General features: G+C 38.8%; 2 protein-coding genes across 4 annotated transcripts in view; one reads left to right on the top strand and one right to left on the bottom strand.

The window, feature by feature from the left end:
- The window catches only part of macrod1.L (MACRO domain containing 1 L homeolog), a 436,504-nt gene that overhangs the window by 102,704 nt on the left and 313,555 nt on the right, over positions 1-20,245 (bottom strand).
- flrt1.L (fibronectin leucine rich transmembrane protein 1 L homeolog) overlaps positions 1-20,245 on the top strand; it is a 177,367-nt gene that overhangs the window by 47,483 nt on the left and 109,639 nt on the right. Inside the window, exon 1 of one of the 2 annotated variants that reach the window (XM_018257628.2) lies at positions 11,033-11,077. The exons of the other annotated variant lie outside the window; for it this stretch is intronic. The gene's annotated coding sequence lies outside the window, so the exon portion shown is untranslated. Of the gene's footprint in view, positions 1-11,032; positions 11,078-20,245 lie in introns of those variants that run through there. 2 annotated transcript variants of the gene reach the window in all.

Genomic DNA, 20,245 nt, shown 5'->3' with positions numbered 1-20,245 from the left:
TCTATATTAATTACCAGCAATATATAATGGTACCTGTTATCAACAGGGTCTGTATATGATCAATTACATTTTAAGCATTTTTATTTCTAAATGAACAAGCTCAATAAATTTTGGTCTGTGGTGTGTCACTGTATATCAAATTAACCCACTTTTCCAAGTTTTGCAGCAATCCAATTTCTAATTTAAATGAATAACTTGGTTGGTTAGTGAATCCATTGATCGAAAGCTTTTAAGCGGTCTAAATAGGTTATGTCTTAGTGTGTTCTTAGTTGATGGATGTGCAATCACAAATGGCTCTCCTTTGCTAATCTGCTTGATAAGAAAAATGAACTCCCATGAATCAAAAAAAATAAAAATAAACTCAGTGCTGGTGTTTGCTTAAAGAACAAGGCTAATACTCTGGTGGGGTGTCAACATTTGGGGCACCCCTCCCCCAGTCAATAATAATGCTCACTATTCTCCCAGTCTAGTGCTTCTATATCTGTTTTTCCTTGTCCTTTAAAATACAATAGAACCCCTGTTTTTTGGAGGACCAGAAAAAAATGGCAGTAAAATTGAGGAAAATGTTAAATCAGGGAAATGTATTGTGCATAATATATAGGTGGGACAAACAATGTAAAATGAGGGAAAACAATCAGGGGATGTAAAATTGGGGTTTCACTGTATCAAATTTTTACAAAGTTCAACACTTCACACAAAAGCTTTAGACAATTATGGTTGTCATTTTGATCAAGGAACTGTAAATGCTGAATCCAGGCAATAATCACAGTATATGTACGTGTTCCCCTATTATATGTGTGTGTGCATGTATGTATTAGAAACTTTAGTGATGAGCAAATTTATTCGCCAGCCATGGTTTTGCAGCGAAATTCCGCATTTTATTTGCACCAGGAAAGTTTGCTGAGAAAATACACCCCTAAGAAAAAACGCCCATTGACTTTAATGCATTAGGACAAAAAGTCGCCATAAGAAAAACACCCATTGACTTTAAGGGCAGAGAAACACGCTCAGATTCGGGGAGATTAGTCCTCCAGTGACAAATCTCTTCTTCAGGGCCACTAATCTACCCGAACTGCCTCCCTTTGGCTAGAATGTAAATCGCCGGCGGGATGGCAATTGGTGCACTTCGTTTTCCAAAGTTGCCTCACGAGGAAACTTTGGGTGACTCTGGCTCGAGTGCCATCCCGATGGTGATTTAGATTCTACCCAGCAGGAGGCAGTTCAGGGCGATCAGTCGTGCCAAATCTGAGCATGTGTCTCTGCTCTAATGCATTAGGAGAAAAAAAGTCGCCATATGAAAAAAATCCCATTGACTTTAATGCATTGGGAGATAGAAAAATTGTTGCACGTGTAAAAATGTTGCACGTGAAATGCGTTTCACGAAATGTCAACGCTTCATGTTTTTTCATAAATTTTTCTGCAGCTTTGCAAATTGTTTTGCAAACTGAAACAGGACAGATTCGCTCATCACTAAGCAACATCAAATAAATCAAATTTTGTAACATAAGCAGTTGCAGCACATGCAGTTTCTACAATCAATATCTTAAAACTGGGCATGATTCTAGCGAAAACATATCCCTACATGCCTGACAGGGGCTACCGATATTTGGGGGCCTAGCCATGATGTGGAATATCTGTCAATGTTACTTGTTGGCTGTAAAGAATGCTTTTTTTTTTTTTTTAGACCAAATTGCTTCCACCAATTCCAGAGTAAGTGACTAATTCAGAGCTGGGCCAAAGAGCTTAGGCACCCAGGCCTGGATTTGTGGAAAGGCCACCTAGGCCCGGGCCTAGGGTGGCAGGATTTTAGGGGGGCGGCATGCTGCCCAACCACACCCATATTGGTTCAAAAACATTGGGAGTGCGCTGGAGGTATAATCATTTTTTAAATTTCCTGTGCGCCAATCCCCATTGCTCCAGTCCAGATGATTTTTGCATGAATAAAGAGCAGGGGACAGGGGCGACGAGCGGCAGTGGGCCTAGGGGCACCCACTATGTAAATCCGGCCCTGTAGGCACCCAAGGCCAATTTGTTAAAATGCACCCCACACACAGTCCCACACCATAAGTGCGTAGTGCTCTGTATCTCTCATTCTTTAACGGCTCTCTGAACTGGCTTATACTGCAGAGATGCCAACACAGATACAAAATTATCTGGGGGCATCTAGGCCATGCCTGTCCCCACACTGTTCCAGCCCTGCCACACTCCACTGCATCAGACAAAATCAAGTGACGATTCTATGCATTTCAATGGAACTGGTAAATATGTTTTGGCTGCAAATTACAGCGGGAGACAGACCTGTTAACAGTTGGAGACCAGAAGCGAGGGCTTTAAATTGGGGAGACTCCTGACAAGTACAGGGAAGTTTCCATGTCTGATGCAGCCGGCAAGCTAGGGTTGCAACCTGGCCGGTTTTTTACTGGCCTGGCCAGTAAAAATGATGGTTGATCCCAATGTTATTAATAGGGAAAAAAGATAAATATATAGGAAGGCCGGTATTTTTTTTCCAGAAAAGGTGGCAACCCTACGGCCAGCCCTCCTATGACTGTGACATCACTGTGCTACCATTACTCAAATGGAATTGGGCAGACTATATTATAAAAAGATGGGTGTCCAGGTGAGTCCACAGACTGTTTGTTTTTAAAGGAGAAGGAAAGCTACGGAGGCATTTTATTGCCAATAGATTAGCCGCAATAGTGCAAGCTAGAATGCTATATTTATTCTGTAGAATGTTTTACCATACCTGAGTAAAAAGCTCTAGAAGCTCTCTGTTTGTTTAGGATAGGAGCTGCAGTATTAACGTGGTGTGACATCACTTCCTGCCTGAGTCTCTCCCTGCTCTGGGCTCAGATTACAGTAGAAAAGGGAGGGGGCAGGGGAAGAGGAGCAAACTGAGCATGCTCTTGCCCAGGGCAATGAGGTTTAAGCTGAAGGCAGGAAGTCTGATACAGAAGTCCATGTGTACACAATAGAAGGAAAGAAATGCTGTGTTTCTTTTGACAGGGGACTCAGAGCAGCACTACTTTGGGGGTTTACTGGTATATTTAGATGTACCTTTCTGATAAGGCTTACTTAGTTTTAACCTTTCCTTCTCCTTTAAAGGGGTTGTTCAGCTTTGAGATATCTTTTAGTATGATGTAGAGAGTGAGTCTTTTAGTATGATGAGACAATTTGCAAACGGTTATTTTGCTTTTTATTCAGCAGCTCTCCAGTTTGCAATCTGGTGGCTAGAGTCCAAATTACCCTAGCAACCATGCAGTAATTTGAATAAGAGACTTTAAAAAAAAAAAAAAAACTTGAATAAGAGACCGGAATATGAATGGAGAGGGCATGAATAGAATACAAAGTGGCAATAACAATAATATGTAGCCTTAGAAAACATTCATTTTAAGATGCAGTCCGTCATCCCCATTTGAAAGCCAAAGAGAGTCAAATAATAAAAAAAAAAACTGTACAAAAGTAAATAATGATGACCAATTGAAATGTTGTGTAGAATTGGCCATTCTATAACATACCAAATGTTAACTTTAAAGTGAATAAACCTTAAGGCAATGGATGCAATAGTACAATTATGGGACCCTGTTATACAGAATGCTCAGGACCTGGGGTTTTCCACATAAGTGGTCTCTATAAAATAGGATTGCTGTACCTTCAATTAAGATTAATTATATCTTAATTGGGATCAAGTACAAGACACTGTTTAGTGTAACAGAGAAAACTTACTTTTTAAAAATCTGTATTATTTGATTAAAGTTGAATCTATTGGAGATGGCCTTCATGTAATTTGGAGCTTTCTGGATAACAGGTTTCTGGATAATTATCCCATACATGTACATATGGAGTTTTCTAATTAATAGTTGGATTTTGACAATAAAACAGCAAGAAATGTAATTTCTGGGATTGTGACCCCCCCCTTTTCTTAAAATAGTTGCGCCCTAGGCAAGTTCTGGCCCTGTTACTATTAGGCTCAGCCCAAAACACTTTATAGTTTTAACAGTTCATTATATGGCAAATTAACTGCCATGCTATTTAACTAGTGAGGTGATTCTCTGATATATTACACTTCCTGAGCGGGTTTATATTAAAATGATGATGTCATAAAATGAAGCGTAAGAAATTCCTGGGCAGGCTGCAGGCCATAAAAATCCAGTAGGACAGCTCTTTGCTAGTAATGAAATTCCCCCTTTTTTTTTAGTAATGAATCTGCACAGTGCAAGAGACTGAAAAGTGTATTTATAAAAAAAAAACACCCTCCATATGCATTGCTAATTGCAAAAAAAAACAAAAAAAAAACTTTTGCCGTTGCACAAATGATTTAATTATGAAGTTTTGAATTGCAGCAGCATGCACTGTAATTAAGTACTTGGCATATAAAATAATAAAGTCGTTTAGACAAGGTCACCATCCTTACTGTAGTCATTCTGCTGATGAAGGCTTCCTTTAAATAATGCCAGTGGTCAGTCCTCTCTGGGAATCTTTTACTTGGGTAATTGTCTTTATGAGGATCTCAATATCCCTGTTGTATTATTTTCTGTCCCTAAACCACAAAAAGAACTGCTGTATACTTAAGAGAATGTAACCGCTGTGCTCTATTTGTTAAATCTATTTACACCGCAATAAAAAAGATGGTAGTGGCATCCTAAACATGTAGTCAACTCTTGCCGCCATAATATTGAAATGCTGCATTTGCTGATTAAAATCTTATATGAGAATGTACAGAAAAAACACAATGTACTCTAAGGGGCACATTTATCAAGGATCGAATTTAAATTAGATCAGGTTTTTGCCTTTTTTTATGCTCAAAACTGCCAAATTCGATTAGGAAGTTATTCAAATTCGATTTGGGTTTTTAAAAAAATTCAAATACGATTTTTGATATTTATCACACTCTAATTTAAGAACTCGAATTTGACCTAAAACCTGCCGAATTGCTGTTTAAATCAATGGGATACGTCCAGGGAGAAATTGAGTTGTTTGCAGCCTTCCTGACATTCAAGAATTTTCAGAGAAAAAAACTGGAATCGAGTTTAAGTTCAAATCAAATTTGATTCGAGTTTGATTCTATTCATCAGAGAGAGTTTTAAAAATTCGATTTTTTTAAAATAAATTTCGATTGGTCGAATTTTGAGTTCATGGGAGTTCATCAAAAAACTCACATGAATTCGAAATTCAACCCTTAATAAATGTGCCTTCAAGGTTGTATCTGCTAAGCGTTAGTCCTTGTTAGGGTTGCCACCTTTTCAGGAAAAAATACCGGCCTTCCTATATTCTTGCTGTTTTTTTTCTATTAATAACATTGGAACAAAGCATCATTTTTAACGGCCAGGCTGGTAAAATACCGGCCAGGTGGCAACCCTAGTCCTTGTTCGTCCCATCACTTACATATTAATGTCTTTGAAAACACAACAAAGTCCATAGTCTAATAACTTCTCCACTTACGCAAGGGTTGCAATGGCAGTGGAACAGATACATTTTTAATACTGCAACTCAATTTGCAGACAGACTACAAATTCCACCATGAAGCATGAGTAAACAGCAGCAGACACAGAAATAAGCAGTGTTTGGATATAGAAGTGCAATGCAGGAAACCTGCAATCAGATTCTTTAAGGGGTTTGATTTTTGACCAAAGAATCTGGGTGTATGTGTCCCTCTAGAACTACTGATTTAGAGATCAGATTCAAGGAGAATTCTGCACAGTTCATGCTACTGACAAACCTCAAAAACAGGGCAGTTCGCTTCACAAAGAAATTTATGAGAATATTATGAAGGATAATGCACCCGCTGCTGATAAATATAAAAATATTAGAAGTCACCCAGGAGATCACTGACCATATAAAGGTATGAGGCTACAGATTTAATGTTTTTATACAGATCACAGAAAATATCATACATATTTGGTATTTTTTGGTACATTTCTTATCTTTGTCCCTGCTGAGCTGAATCCCTGAGTTTCGCCAGGCGACTAAATCTCCCCGAATCTGCCCATGTATCTCAACCCTAAAGGGAGCTCTTAGAATTGATACAATAGTTGCTAATATTCCAAAGATATTGCTGAGCAATGTAGCAACTAATGTAGCAACTAAATGTATCAAATTGTAATGGTTCAGATTCTGCACCTGAATTACTGAGCTGCCAGAGTGAACCACTACAGGCAGGAACATTAAACTTTAAACTTCAATTTTGGAAAAACTGTAAAAGATGGAAAGCAACTGAAAAAAGCCTGAATTTCTAGAGAAATCTGAAAACAACTCATCTGAAAAAAGTGATTGGAAGGTGAACAACCCCTTTAAGGTATGAATTAGGGATGCACCCAATCCACTATTTTGGATTCGGCTGAAACCCTGAATCCTTCATAAAAGATTTGGTTGAATACCGAACCGAATCCAAATCCTAATTTGCATATGCAAATTAGTAGTGGGAAGGGGAAAACATTATTTACTTTCTTGTTTTGTGACAAAAAGGCATGTGATTTCCCTCCTAGCCCCTAATTTGCATATGTAAACTAGGATTAGGATTGGGCTCAAAGGGGCAGAAGGATTTGTGCAAATCCAAATCCTGATGAAAAAGACCAAATCCTGGATTCGGTGCATCCCTAGTATGAATATCCACAAGGAAAGATCCATTATCATGTCCCAAGCATTCTGGATAACAGGTCCCATACCTGTGTGTGTGTGTGTATGTGTGTGTATGTGTGTGTAAATATATATATATATATATATATATATATATATATATATATATATATATATATATATATATATATATATTATATATATATATTTATATATATATATATTATATATATATATATTTATATATATATATATATATATATTATATATATATATTATATATATATTTATTTATATATATTTATATATATATTATATATATTATATATATTTATATATATATATATATTTATATATATATTATATATATTTATTTATATATATTTATTTATATATATTATATATTTATATATATATATATTTATATATATATATTATATATATATATATATATATTATATATATATATTTATATATATATATTTATATATATATATATATATATATATTATATATATATATTATATATATATTTATATATATATATTTATATATATATATTTATATATATATATTTATATATATATATTTATATATATATATTTATATATATATATTTATATATATATATTTATATATATATATTATATATATATATTTATATATATATATTTATATATATATATATTATATATATATATTTATATATATATATTTATATATATATATTATATTATATATATATATTATATATATATTTATATATATTATATATATTTATATTTATATATATTTATATTATATATATATATATATATATATATATTATATATATATATATATATATATATATATATATAAACACACATAACAAAAGGTACTTGCTGCAAGGCACAAATCCCATTTCTAGCATTGTAACCAGAAATCCAAAATCCAAATAAAACTAACAATATATTACAAATGCAAGCCGCTGCCTATGAGTGGCTTTGTAATCCCTTGGATTCCAGAGTGTATAAATAACAATGTCTAAACCAAACCAGCGAGTGAAGAACAAAGTTGCATATTGATGTTCAAAAGGAACACAGCCGGGCTCCCATCTGGAATGTTAGTAGCTCGGGCTGTGCCACAGAAGTGAGACTCCTGCTGTCTGCTTTAGCCAGGCACTCGGGCATTTACACTCTTCTAACCCTAAGGCAATCCCTGGATTTTCTTTGTATCCCTTAATTAATCTGGGCAGATCTTTTTTTCAGCTGGTGTATATTTACATATACTGCACACATGAAATAGTTATGTCATGTTCCTGTATAAGTGCTACAAAACAAAAGCACAGCAATGCCATAGAGAGAAAACATAAGGATATAGTGGACTCACTTTCCTGCTGAGGAAACCTGTACTCGCTCTGCGGCCTTGAGAATTTCTATGATAATGTAGCTCCTGTCATATACTCTTAGATTTAAAGTGATACTGACCTGTTCCAGGTATTTACAGGTGTGCAACATTAAAACCTTCCTGGCACTAAAACAATAAACATAACCTCCTTTCAATCCCTACTTATTTACCAGTATCAAGCTCCAACATCTTGGCAGCCATGGCTGCTACAGCAGTGATGTCTGGATTGGGGGAGGCGTTTTTTCATTGAAGCCGGCGGAAGACACAGGGAAGCAGTTTGGGGAGATTAGTCGCCGGGCGACTAATTCTCCCCGAATCTCCAGGTATGCCCTTACCCTAAGGGCTGGGACTGCCAGAAAGGGGTGGATCGGAGGCATGCTGGGGGTGGATTGATTGGTTATTACAGATTTACCGGTAAATTAGTAATACCTGCCCTGGCTGATATTTCTGCTGTCTAGGTCGGTGAAATACTGGCCAGGTGGCAATCTTATCTGTAATTCGCAATGGCTGCTTTTCCCCTAGAATTAGCAGTGGTAACGATGTAGCCACTATTTGAATATCCATAGCACACAAAAATACTTTGGGTCTATTACTTGTAAAAACTTTAAAAATCAATGGGCGATGTGGTTGCCTATCTTTAGTGATGGATAATGGATTAATCTAGGCCTGTTACCTTGAAACCTATTGTCCCGAAATTTCTGAAACTAACAAAACCATTGTACACAGTGCACAGTTTCCATACACAATTCATGCTTGTCAATTGATACGTAGATTTCATGTAGGGGACTCCATACTTCAGAAATAAGCATTATCAGCAAAACTTGACCTTGGTATTAGGGACTTTGGGAACATGTCCCAGAGATGTGAATGGGACTGCCTTCTAGCGCCCTAATACTCCCTAATATCCCTTACTCTCCATCTCTTTATATAACCGCATGGAGTTCTCAGCAGAGGTTGCTTCAAGATAGGTAAGTGGGCCCACTGGGGTTTTCCCCCGTGCCCCACTGGCCCAGTCCGACCTGGTGTGTTATCCTTAAAGAGGTTGTTCACCTTTCAGATTGTTCTCCAGAAATAGACTTTTTTTCAATTGCTTTAAATTTTTTATTTTTTACAGTTTTTCCAAAATCAAAGTTTAATTTTTCTGTCTCTGGTGTTTGTCTGGCAGCTCAGAAATTCAGGTGCAGATTCTGAACTGTTACAATTTTGCAACATTGAGTTGATGTATTTTTCAGCAGCATCTCTGAAATATTTGCAACTATTGATTAAAGGGAAGTAAAGTCTAAAATAGAAAGAATAACAAATATTAACCCCCAATATTGGAGCCATTCTTTTTCACTGAATATCGGGCAGAGAACATTTAAACAATTACTTAGCAATGCTTTTTTCAATACTTGCTTAACTTTGGGGAATGCATGCATACTGTTTTGCCTCTGAGTTCGGGATTCTCCCTTCACTAGGATCAACAAGGATTTATCCAATTGTATATAAATAACCAGAGGAGACTACAATTGTGACTTTGTATCTATTACTTCCAAATTTCTTTCATTACGTCCCTTTACACCAATGGACCACATGCAGCGCTGCTTATTTTTAAATGTTTTTAACCCTATTTGACCAACATGGCATGGTGGTGAATAAAAATCGCTTACTTCGAAGTGTAATTACTTACATTATCTTTAGATAGTTTTGGACACATGTATTGTGGAGTTTAAAAGTCCCTTGTGGTTCTCGTTTTCATAAAGTCTAAAATAGAATAAGGCTAGAAATGCTGTTTTTTGTATACTAAACATAAATATGAATTTACTGCACCACAAGCCTAATTAAACAAATGATTTATGCTTTCAAAGTTGGCCACAGGGGGACACCATCTTGTAACTTTGTTAAACATCTTTGCAAGACTAAGACTGTGCACATGCTCAGTGTGGTCTGGGCTGCTTAGGGGTTGTCATAAATTATCAAAACAGCATAAGTCAAATAATATCTGCCAGAAGCCAATACAACAAGACTGATAAATTATCAGAATATACAGACTGCACTGGGTCCTGTGTTGTCATGTAGTCTAATGTGGGTTTTATAGTTTTTGTATTGTTTAATACAAACTTTCTCCAACTCTGCAGAACCAGTGGCTGCAGAAAAATAATCCTCTAAATATCTTTTTCCCTGCAGCTGGAGTTAGAAACAGTAAAGGGGATGTAAAGGCAAAATTAAAATCCAATACAAATCTCCACACAGTCGCCAACTGCTCTACAGGGAAACAAACAAAGCTGCTTGAGTTCTGCATGGCTGGGAAGTAAGGCGGGGGCTCCCCGTGCTGTTCATTAGTATGATTGGTTCCCTGCCCAGTTAGGGACCATCTGACAATTCCTATCCACAGCAGTAAATGAAGGGAGAATTTCACTGCATACAGTCAGGTTTCTTATAAAGACGGTACACATTTTTTAATAAAAGCATATTGAAGGTAGCTTTCTTTTTCATTAAAGAAAGTAAAAATGGGATTTGTTTGCCTGTACATATCCTTTAAATTCTGCCTTTAATTAAACCCAGGGATTCTGCTCAGCAGGGACAAAGATAAGAAATGTACCAACTAAATGTATCCATTTAGAACAGTTTACGGGGTCGGCGACCCCCCCTCCCAGAGCTGCTTTAGAAGCGTGAAAAATTAGACTTACACTTCAATATTAGAAAAACATTCACGCATATAAAATAGAAAGTAACTGGAAAAAGTCTTTATTTCTGGTGAACTATCTGAAACCAGCTGGAACAACCCCTTTAACACAACCAACACAGGTCCCAAAAATTCTTGTTGGTTAGTACTCTTTACATGTGAGAGCCAGGGCAACCAATTAGCAACTTGAAGTTTAAAATGTTAAGCAAAGATATGATTGGCCAATATCAGTAACCAGACTGGCGCAATTTCACACCTAGATTATTAAATCAGTCCCAAGCCAATTAGTCTGCAGGTCAAAATTGCTAAAATGTGATCTGCAAATCCATCACACACCAGGGAAGGAAAGGTAGCAGGTTACTGCAGGCATAACATGGAATACTGATGTGTTTTTTTCCTCTTTATGAACAGGGAGATGTGGACGGCAGGGGCAATGAATGAGGCAAAGCTGTGAGTAGCTGCATGTGAAAATGTGTTATATCATCTGTGGTGTCCATTAGTGGGATGTCAGCCCTATTCTAATCACTGGCTCTGTTCAGAAGGAAGCAGATCTATGTTTTTTGTACAATGATGCATACAATAGCACATGTATCCCTTTAATTATATTTATATATATATATATATCATATAAATCAAATCAAGTCCAATGCAACTGTAGAATCAGCTTTCCATTTGCTGTATGAGTAATACAATGCAACACTCAGCATTTTGTTTAAGTGAGCAATGTAATTTCATTTCAAGTGACATAATCCAGGCAGAAATGTGTATATTTTCCTCCTGGATATCTGGACTGCCTAATGTTTACTAACCAACATGGCTGACAGCAATAGACAACACACTTGATTTGGGTAACAAAATAAAAGCTCTGTGCAAATCTCTCTCCAGCCTAGATTATAACAGGGAGCTTTTTTTACTGGGGTTTTGAAAACCTAAAAAGGCAATTAATGTATAATTATTTTCTCATTGCATTATTCTTGGTCGCTTCTTTCAGGACTAATAATTGTCTGCAACAGATTTAGCTACCTATAAGACTGCTCACATGACACGTTTTCATCAACGCTCTGCACACTTGTGCATTTTTGGACAGTAAAAGTACAGGTGATCCCCAACCAGTGGCTAGTGAGCAACTTGTTTCTCACCAACCCCTTGGATGTTACCAGTGGCCTCAAAGCAGGTGCTTATTTTTGAATTCCTGGCTTGGAGGCAAGTTTTTATTCACCTTTTCTTTGACCAACTTCCACCAGAACTTACTTACAAAGGTCTGAAGCAGTGTAAAATAACATCATAAAATCTGGCATTTGCAAGGCGTAAAATAAAACACAGCTTGATAAATACGTCATTTATTTTACATAGCTTTTTACACTGTTTTTTTTGGCAAATTTCATTTACAGAGCATAATAAATAGGCCCCTAGGGGTACTGCAAAATGGATTATCCTGTAGGCTGCCAGTCCACATATGCGCTACCAAATAGCCAATCCATAGCTCTTATTCAGGGCTGCAACTAGGGGTAGGCAGAGTAGGCATGTGCCTAGGGCGCAAAGCTGGGGGGCGCCAGGCACGTACCGGATCAGTCGCCTACTCCATGTTCTGGCCCCGTCTCTAACCAACTGCCATGAACATGCAGCTTCGCACATGCGCGCTGGAACGCAGCTTCGCGCATACGCTATCAAGCACGCACTCAGCCGGCGCCGTGGCCGACCAGGTTGCCTAGGGCACCTGCTCGGGTTGGCCCGGCTCTGCTCTGCTCTTATTTGGCACCCCGAGGTCTTTTTTTTTTTTTTCATGCTTGTGTTGCTCCCCAACATTTTGTCCATTTAAATGTGGCTCACAGGTAAAAAAAAAAGGTTGGGGACTGATCAAATAGGTATAAGGGACCATACAAAGCAAAGTCGCCTTTATATTGTTCAGACATCCCAAATTAATGGAACCAGCAGATATTGAAGAAGCCCCGCTCCCTGCTTGCTACCTCCCCCACCCATGACATAATTAGCAGGGCCCCTTTCCACTGCTAGTTCATATCATGAATGAATGGGTTCAGGTGGGTATAGGAAAGATAAAGCTGGCCATACATTCAGAGATCCGCTCGTTTGGCGAGGTCACCCAACTAGCGTATCTCTCCCCGATATGCCCACCTTGAGGGAAATATCTAGCTTATCTGATCATGGGCCCTAGGTCCCAACGATTGGATAAATTAGAATACGGGCGTTCGGATTGAGGGCCGCATCAACGAACCGATGAGGTCCTCGATCAGAAAGGATTTTTAAACCTGCCCGATTGACATCTGGCTGACTTTTGGCCAGCTATTGATCAGGGAAGCCTATTGGAGGGCCACACACTGCCCATATCTGTCCATGTATTGGGGCCTTAAGGCTGAGTTACTTGCACAGGTTGAGAGTGTGATAACATGACACCACTATAAACTGAAAGGGACATGTTGAGACCTAGAAACAAGTGTCAGTGAGACTGAGATATTGTGAGTACTGCGATTCTCAATATAACTGTACCACTTTATCATTACTGATGATATTAATTGTGACATTACCTGTCAAGTCTGTTTTATCAATTTCTTATGCTGTCATTAACTATTAAAAGTTAAAAGAGATAATCAGACATCACACAGCATTAATACCGATCCTTGGATCTATGTGAAGGCCCATACTGAAGTAAGACTCTTTGAACAAATAACTCGTGTTCTTTTCAAGCAGTCAATAGGGCAAAATGCATATTGTTTAATGTACCCATTTTTATTAACCCCTAAAAAGGGAGGAGCGGAGATTTGTTTTTTGCATCGAGAACAGTGACATAAAATTGAAATTGGTCTGTTTGAAAAATATGGGGACATTTCCAATATTCCCAGGACTCTCCTGGGAAAAAAGGAACAGTTATTAAAGGGGTGGTTCACCTTTAAGTACCTTTTAAATGTTATAGAATAGTTATTTTCAGTTGTTCATCGTTTTTGGATTATTCACCTTCTTTAGACTTTAGACTCTTTCCGGCTCTGTAATGCTTCAAATGTATTATTGCTACTTTTTATTACCCCTCTTTCTCTTCAGGCCCTCTCCTATTCATATACCCGCCTCTTATTCAAATCAATGCATGGTTTCTATGTTAATATGGACCCTGGTAACCGTATACGGTAGCTGAAAAAATTGCAAGCTGGAAAGCTGCTGCATAAAAAGCAAATAATGCAAAAAACACAAATAATAAAAAATGAAAGCCAATTGCAAAATTGTCTCCCCCGACCTGCCTTCCCGCCGGCTATGACAATGGCACTCGGAGCGATTCGTTTTCCGAAGTCGCCCGAAGTTTCCTCGTGAGGCAACCTCGGACAACTTCGGAAAATGAGTGCCATCCCCCCTAAAATCACAAAGAGAACTGGGGAGAAGTATACTGCAGCTCGCTCATCTGTAGATGTTTGTGTATTATGTGTTGAAATATTAAGCAAACCTCACATTCCTGGGTGCTAGGCTATTGCCTGACTGTCCTTCCTGAGGACAGTTATTAATCACTTGCCTGGCTGCACTGGGGCAAGTTATTAACTGGAAGATGTGCATGACATGAAAGTGCTGGGGGCTGCCATCTGTATCTAATCCTCAGGCAGGTGTTTGCTCAGAAACCTGTAGGAACACTTGGCCCTGTATATTCTCTATACATACAGTATATCAAACTTGCCTCCACCTGTCTGGGGAATGGGGAGGAACCCACTGAAAAAAAGGCAATAGCTCGATCACCTCCATAAGCTCCAGGGAGTGAGGCAAATGATCAATGAATGTTATTATTGCTAGAATTTCTGATATCCCTGGAACAGAAAACTCTCGTACAAGGGCAGTCGTTTTGCAAAGGGTGAATTAGATGAGGTTTGTAAAAAGAGGCAGATAAGACTTTTTATGTCTATTGATTCAAGCAAATCACAATTAAACACACTGCATGACTTTTCCAAATTGTGTGTATGCGACGAGTGAGAGGCCCGTGACAAATGGAACAAGGTAAAGGACACAAGAAAGAGTTATTGTCACACTTGCATTCGTATAGGGAAGTGTAATCTAATGTTTAAATCTAATAAAAGAGCAATTCTCTCCTACTTTATGGCTGAAATTCTAACTTTTTTCTTAAAACGTATACAGAGTACAGTAGCCAGAGATCCAGGTTTCATTTACAAATCTCATGGGGGCAAATTGAAGTTCTAAGCAGAACAAAGCTGTACCCCTTAGGTCCCAACTACATAACACTTGTACCCATAGGATTTCAGTGCAGACTACTCTTTGCACTAGTGCAGGTGCAGTGCTGCTAACACAAGGGAACCTTGCACTTTGTCTGCCATAGGCAAAGCACTCTCCTGTGTCTTATGCCCACTTGCGCTCCATAGCTTGCACATCTGTATGCCTACAGGCCACCATCTCATATGAACGGTGCTGGTTTTGTGCTACATTCTGGGTGTGGGCTCAAAGTGCAAAAAAAAATCATCTTTGTACTAGTCTTTTTGCACTTGCCAGTCTGTCCCAGGCAGGGGCATAACTACATAGGAATCAGACTGTGCGGCTGCAGGGAGGTCCAGGAGATATAGAGGGCTACATGAGGCCCAAATAAAAAGCCCAACTATATATTGGTTAAACACAACACCCTCTGGATATGCTAGGGGGCCTAAAACAATTGTGCTGTGGGGTCCAGTAACATCTAGTTACGCCATTGATCCCAGGCTTTGTAAAAGCTTTCTGCAGGATTCTGAGCACTTGAGTTAATGAGTTTTAAAGAAAAAAAAAGCAAGTCAAAGGAAATAATTCCTCCTTTTAAAAGATATATTTACTAGAAGTGAATATATTTCCTAACTTAATAACAGGTCACCGCCATCAATGATTTACAGTGCATGAAATGATATACAAATATTTTTAAAAGGGCATTTGGGGACAAGGATAGCTCTTTAATGATCCAGGGTTCACTATTATCATATTTCAAAATAAATGGCTTGTTCTCCAGGGGTGCTGCTGCCATGAGGTGAGTTGTGAAACTTGGCTCAGGAAGCAGTAGCCAGCAAGTTACCAGCCACTCCTGGCAACTTTAAAAGCTGAATTTCTGGATATTAAACCGGAATTTTACCTCTTCTAGTGCAGACAGTGCCATTTCGCTCTGCACCAGCGATGCGGATTCCCTGGACCCACTCTGGTGCGGGAAAGGTAAGTGCTGGGGAGCTGCCTCAGGGGACACAATCCCCCTGGGTAGAAGTCTACCAGCACTGGAATTGTAGGGACATGTTCACATATTCCTTATAACCGATATCAACTCTGAGCAGCCACAACTTGCTGGACAGACTGCATGTAATGAATACTTTCAGTAAAGACTGACGGCACAGTCAGGAAGTTAACTGTTATTAGGAGGGTTACTGGTACAGGTTCAGGTAGGTGGTGGGTCCAGACAAAATCTCCTCTTCTTCGGGGCAACTAATCTCCCCAAAATGCCTCCCGTCGGCTAAAATGTAAATCGCCAGCGGGATGGCATTCGGTGCGCTTTGTTTTCCTAATTCGCCCAAAGTTGCCTCCGGGTGCCATGCCACTAGCGATTTACATTCTAGTAAGCGGGAAGCAGGTCGGGGAGATAAGTCGCCAGGAGAAGTGATTTATTGCCGGACGACTAAATCTCTTTGAGAGTGTGTCTGCCCTTAAAGGAACAGTTTTTTTTTTCAGCTAGATCACCAGAAAATGACTTTTTCCTTCTATTTTCTATGTGTGACCGTTATTCTAATATTGAAGTGTAAACCTTTTCACCTTCCGAAGCAGCTCTGGGAAGGGGGGGGGGGGTAAACGGTTTTAAATTGATACATTTAGTTGATACATTTCTTCTCTTTGTCCCTGCTGAGCAGAATCTCTGGGTATCAATACAGGCAGCTGTTAGAATTGATACAATAGTTGCTAATACTCCAGAGATGTGTATCAACTAAATGTTACAAAATTGTTACCGTTCAGAGAACATTCAACTTTAAACTTAGATTTTGGATAAACAGTAAAAAATAAATAATGGAAAGTAATTGAAAAAAGTCTATTTCTGGGGAACAATCTAAAAATAACTGAACTGAAAAAAGTGTTTGGAAGGTGAGCAACCCCTTTAAGCCCCTGCTCATTACTTTCTGTTAAGCCCCCCTGTTGGTGATGTCCGTGGCAGGACCCTCCCTCTCTGTGACACTAGCATGGTCTGAATAGGTTCAATGGTAGAGTCCACGGGCTTGGGCCGGTTCCCTAGGGCTTGGTCTGGACTGTAGATAATCTTGCATAATTACAGTAATTACAGTTTCAGCTTGGCTCACAAAGGTCCGATGGTTGAAGGCTTTCATGCTTTGGTTATAGCCCTACCACAATGGTTTATTATAATTAAGGACTAAAAAGAGAGACATAGCAGGAGACAAGGAAGACTGCAGCTAGAGAAGATTATGCAAGGCTAAAGCCATTTCAGGTTCTGAGTAATCAATATCAAGCTCATTAGATATATTTATAAATATAAATATATATGTGTGTGTGTGTGTGTGTGTGTGTGTGTGTGTGTAGAATTGTTCCAAACATTTCATTATAAAAATAAATATCTATAAAGCAATAGTGAAACAGTGCTTATGTCTGGAGAAGAAATACTACACAATCAGTAGTGATGGTGAGTCTCTAAAGGATATTTATGTGATTAAAATGGCTCGGTATTTATGGGAGAAATAATGCATGGACACGTGAGCAGTTTAAAATGGTTTAATACAACATGATTAAAAGTGTAAAGAGGGATTTTATTTATAGCCGAGTGACTGGCTTATATTCTGATTAACACTCGGTATGTCAGGTCAGATGTTCGGCGGAAAGGAAAGCTAAAACCTAAAAATTAAACAGACCGGAAAATAAGTTGAACATTTACCGCCTGGTCTTCTCTGGAAAAAATATGACTGTTTGAAATGGCGGCATCTTTTACAGGGCAGAAAAAAAAAACAAGTTTTATTGAAAATGTTAGTAGTTAAAAGTAGTAAAACATGAGTAATTAATTCAGGTTCTCATTACATGGCACCGCAGAAACCAGTGCAATTTGCATCAGAATAATCAGTCCTGCAGTATTAGCTATGTCACATGAATCACATTTTCTGTTGATGATTTACAACAACCCCTAAGCTTAGCTTCTCAACAGTTGCCCAGACCACATTGAGAGTGTTCCAGTGACACTCCTCACAAAATCCAAGATGGTGAGCTCCTGTGTAGGTCTGGATCATCACTGTTAAATGCTGAACCTATAGGCTGGGGCAGTAAGTTAATAACATTTCGGGGGCACGCCCCAAACGTTACCTTGCAATAAACATGCATGGCTTGTCCCGTTCGCATGGAGTCCTAAGTGTCAGTAATCTTTCTTCTTGCTTGTTGTACTAGTTATGTAGATACATACCTTAAGAAGAAATATAAGTCTATCCACACAGCCTTGGTCAGACATTTAATTCCCTCTAGGCTATAAATTGGCACTTAGTAGTCATTACCCTAGGTCAGGCTTCTCGCTGTAAACTTATGGGGAGGTTCTTGGCAAGAGAGCATGTGATGGTAGAAAAGAGACCATAATGTTAATGTAGATGTCAATAGTGAGGAAGAAACTTCCCCCTCCCTCCACTAACTAATCAATAAGTCTATGTAAAGGGGAAGGGATATAAAAGGGATTATCTGTGCTTGATAAGGGCACTTTAACAAGTCAAAGAAAAGACTTGTTACTAAATAGCAATGAGATTAACCATAATTAATTCCAGTCTCTGTTCTCTGCCTTCAAAATGGAACCAGGCTTTAGGTACAGGATAATTATAATCTAAAATTTGGAATTCCAATTGGAAGTTTAAGGGTAGGGACACACTGGGCGATTTGGGGAGTTTTAGTCGCCTGGCGACTAATCGCCGCGACTTTTCTCCCCGAATGCCTCCCCTCGCTCTGCGCCTGGCTAAAATGAAAAATCGCCTGCGCTAATCACACGCGGAGATTCGTTTTCCGAAATCGCCCGAAGTTGCCTCACGAGGAAACTTCGGAAAACGAATCGCCGCGTGTGATTAGCGCAGGCGATTTTTTTTTTTCGTTTTCCGAAATCGCCCGAAGTTGCCTCACGAGGAAACTTCGGAAAACGAATCGCCGCGTGTGATTAGCGCAGGCGATTTTTCATTTTAGCCAGGCGCAGAGCGAGGGGAGGCATTCGGGGAGAAAAGTCGCGGCGATTAGTCGCCAGGCGACAAACTCCCCAAATCGCCCAGTGTGTCCCTACCCTTAGAGGGGACACACAAATACCCATATTAGGGATGCACAGAATCCAGGATTCGGTTCGGGATTTGGGCTTTTTCAGCAGGATTCCTTCGGCCTAACCGAACCGAATCATAATTTGCATAAGCAAATTAACGGGCGGGAAGGGAAATTGCATGACTTTTTGTCACAAAACAAGGCAGTAAAAAATGTTTTCCCCTTCCCACCCCTAATTTGCATATGCAAATTAGGATTCAGATTCGGTATTCGGCCAAATATAAAATAGTGGATTTGGTGCATCCCTAAACCATATAAAGTATTAGGTGTCAGAGATGAGCTAACATTATGGGGCTAATTGATTACCAAATTACAGGAATGGGACCAGTTATTCAGAACGCTCAGGACCTGAGGTTTTCTGGTTAACTGATCTTTCCGTAGTTTGGATCTTCATACTTCAAATCTACTAGAAAATAGTTTAAACGTTAAACCCAATAGGCTGGTTTTGCTTCCAATAAGGATTCATTATATATGAGTTGGGATCAAGTACAAGGTACTGTTTTATTATTATAGAGGAAATGGAAATCATTTTTAAAAATTTGGATTATTTGAATGAAACGGGGTCTATGGGAGATGGCCATCCCATAATTTGTAGTTTTCTGGATAACGAATCCTATACCTGTAATTACACCAATTAAATTGCCCATACCAACCAATCATTTCTTTGCTTTCATTTTCGAACTGATCAAGGCTAATTGATGATTCCTTGCTATAAGCAAATGATTGCTGTTTAGCACCGATATTTGTTAATTAATGCTTATATGTATATATGTATAGATATGAGCTTATTATATTATTGTCCAGTGTATGGGGCCCTCCGACGAGCTTCCACGATCGATATCTGGCAGAAAGTAGGGCAGAAATTGATCAGCCAGGCTTAAAAATCCTGTCGGATCAAGGACCCCATCGGTTTGTTGATGCGGTCCTCTATCCAAATGCTATTTTCGCCTTGTTGGGGCCCTAGGGCCCATGATCAGATGAGTCCGATATTGCCCACCTAAAGGTGGGCATATCAAGGAGAGATCCACTCATTTGTTGACCTTGCCAAATGAGCAGCTCTTCTTATGTATGTCCAGCTTTAGACTGGACACAGTGTTCTTGATTAGGATGAGCAAACGCCTGGTACAGATCAGCAGAATTTGCCAGTGGTAGTATTTCTATTGAATCGGTGATCAGGGAAAAAAATCTAAATCTAGGTCCCCTGACAAAAAGGTTAAGAAACACTGGTTTATAAAAAGCAAAATAAATGGAACACAGGCCCTGTGTAAATGTAGGTTAGGCTTTTTTCTTCAATAAACTAGGGATCTGTTTATATTTATGTTATACTGAGAAAACGAG

The sequence above is a fragment of the Xenopus laevis genome, chromosome 4L (assembly GCF_017654675.1).
Source record: "Xenopus laevis strain J_2021 chromosome 4L, Xenopus_laevis_v10.1, whole genome shotgun sequence".
Taxonomy (NCBI): domain Eukaryota; kingdom Metazoa; phylum Chordata; class Amphibia; order Anura; family Pipidae; genus Xenopus; species Xenopus laevis.
Note: the sequence above shows the minus strand (reverse complement) of the source record. Positions and strands in the feature narration are given on the sequence as shown.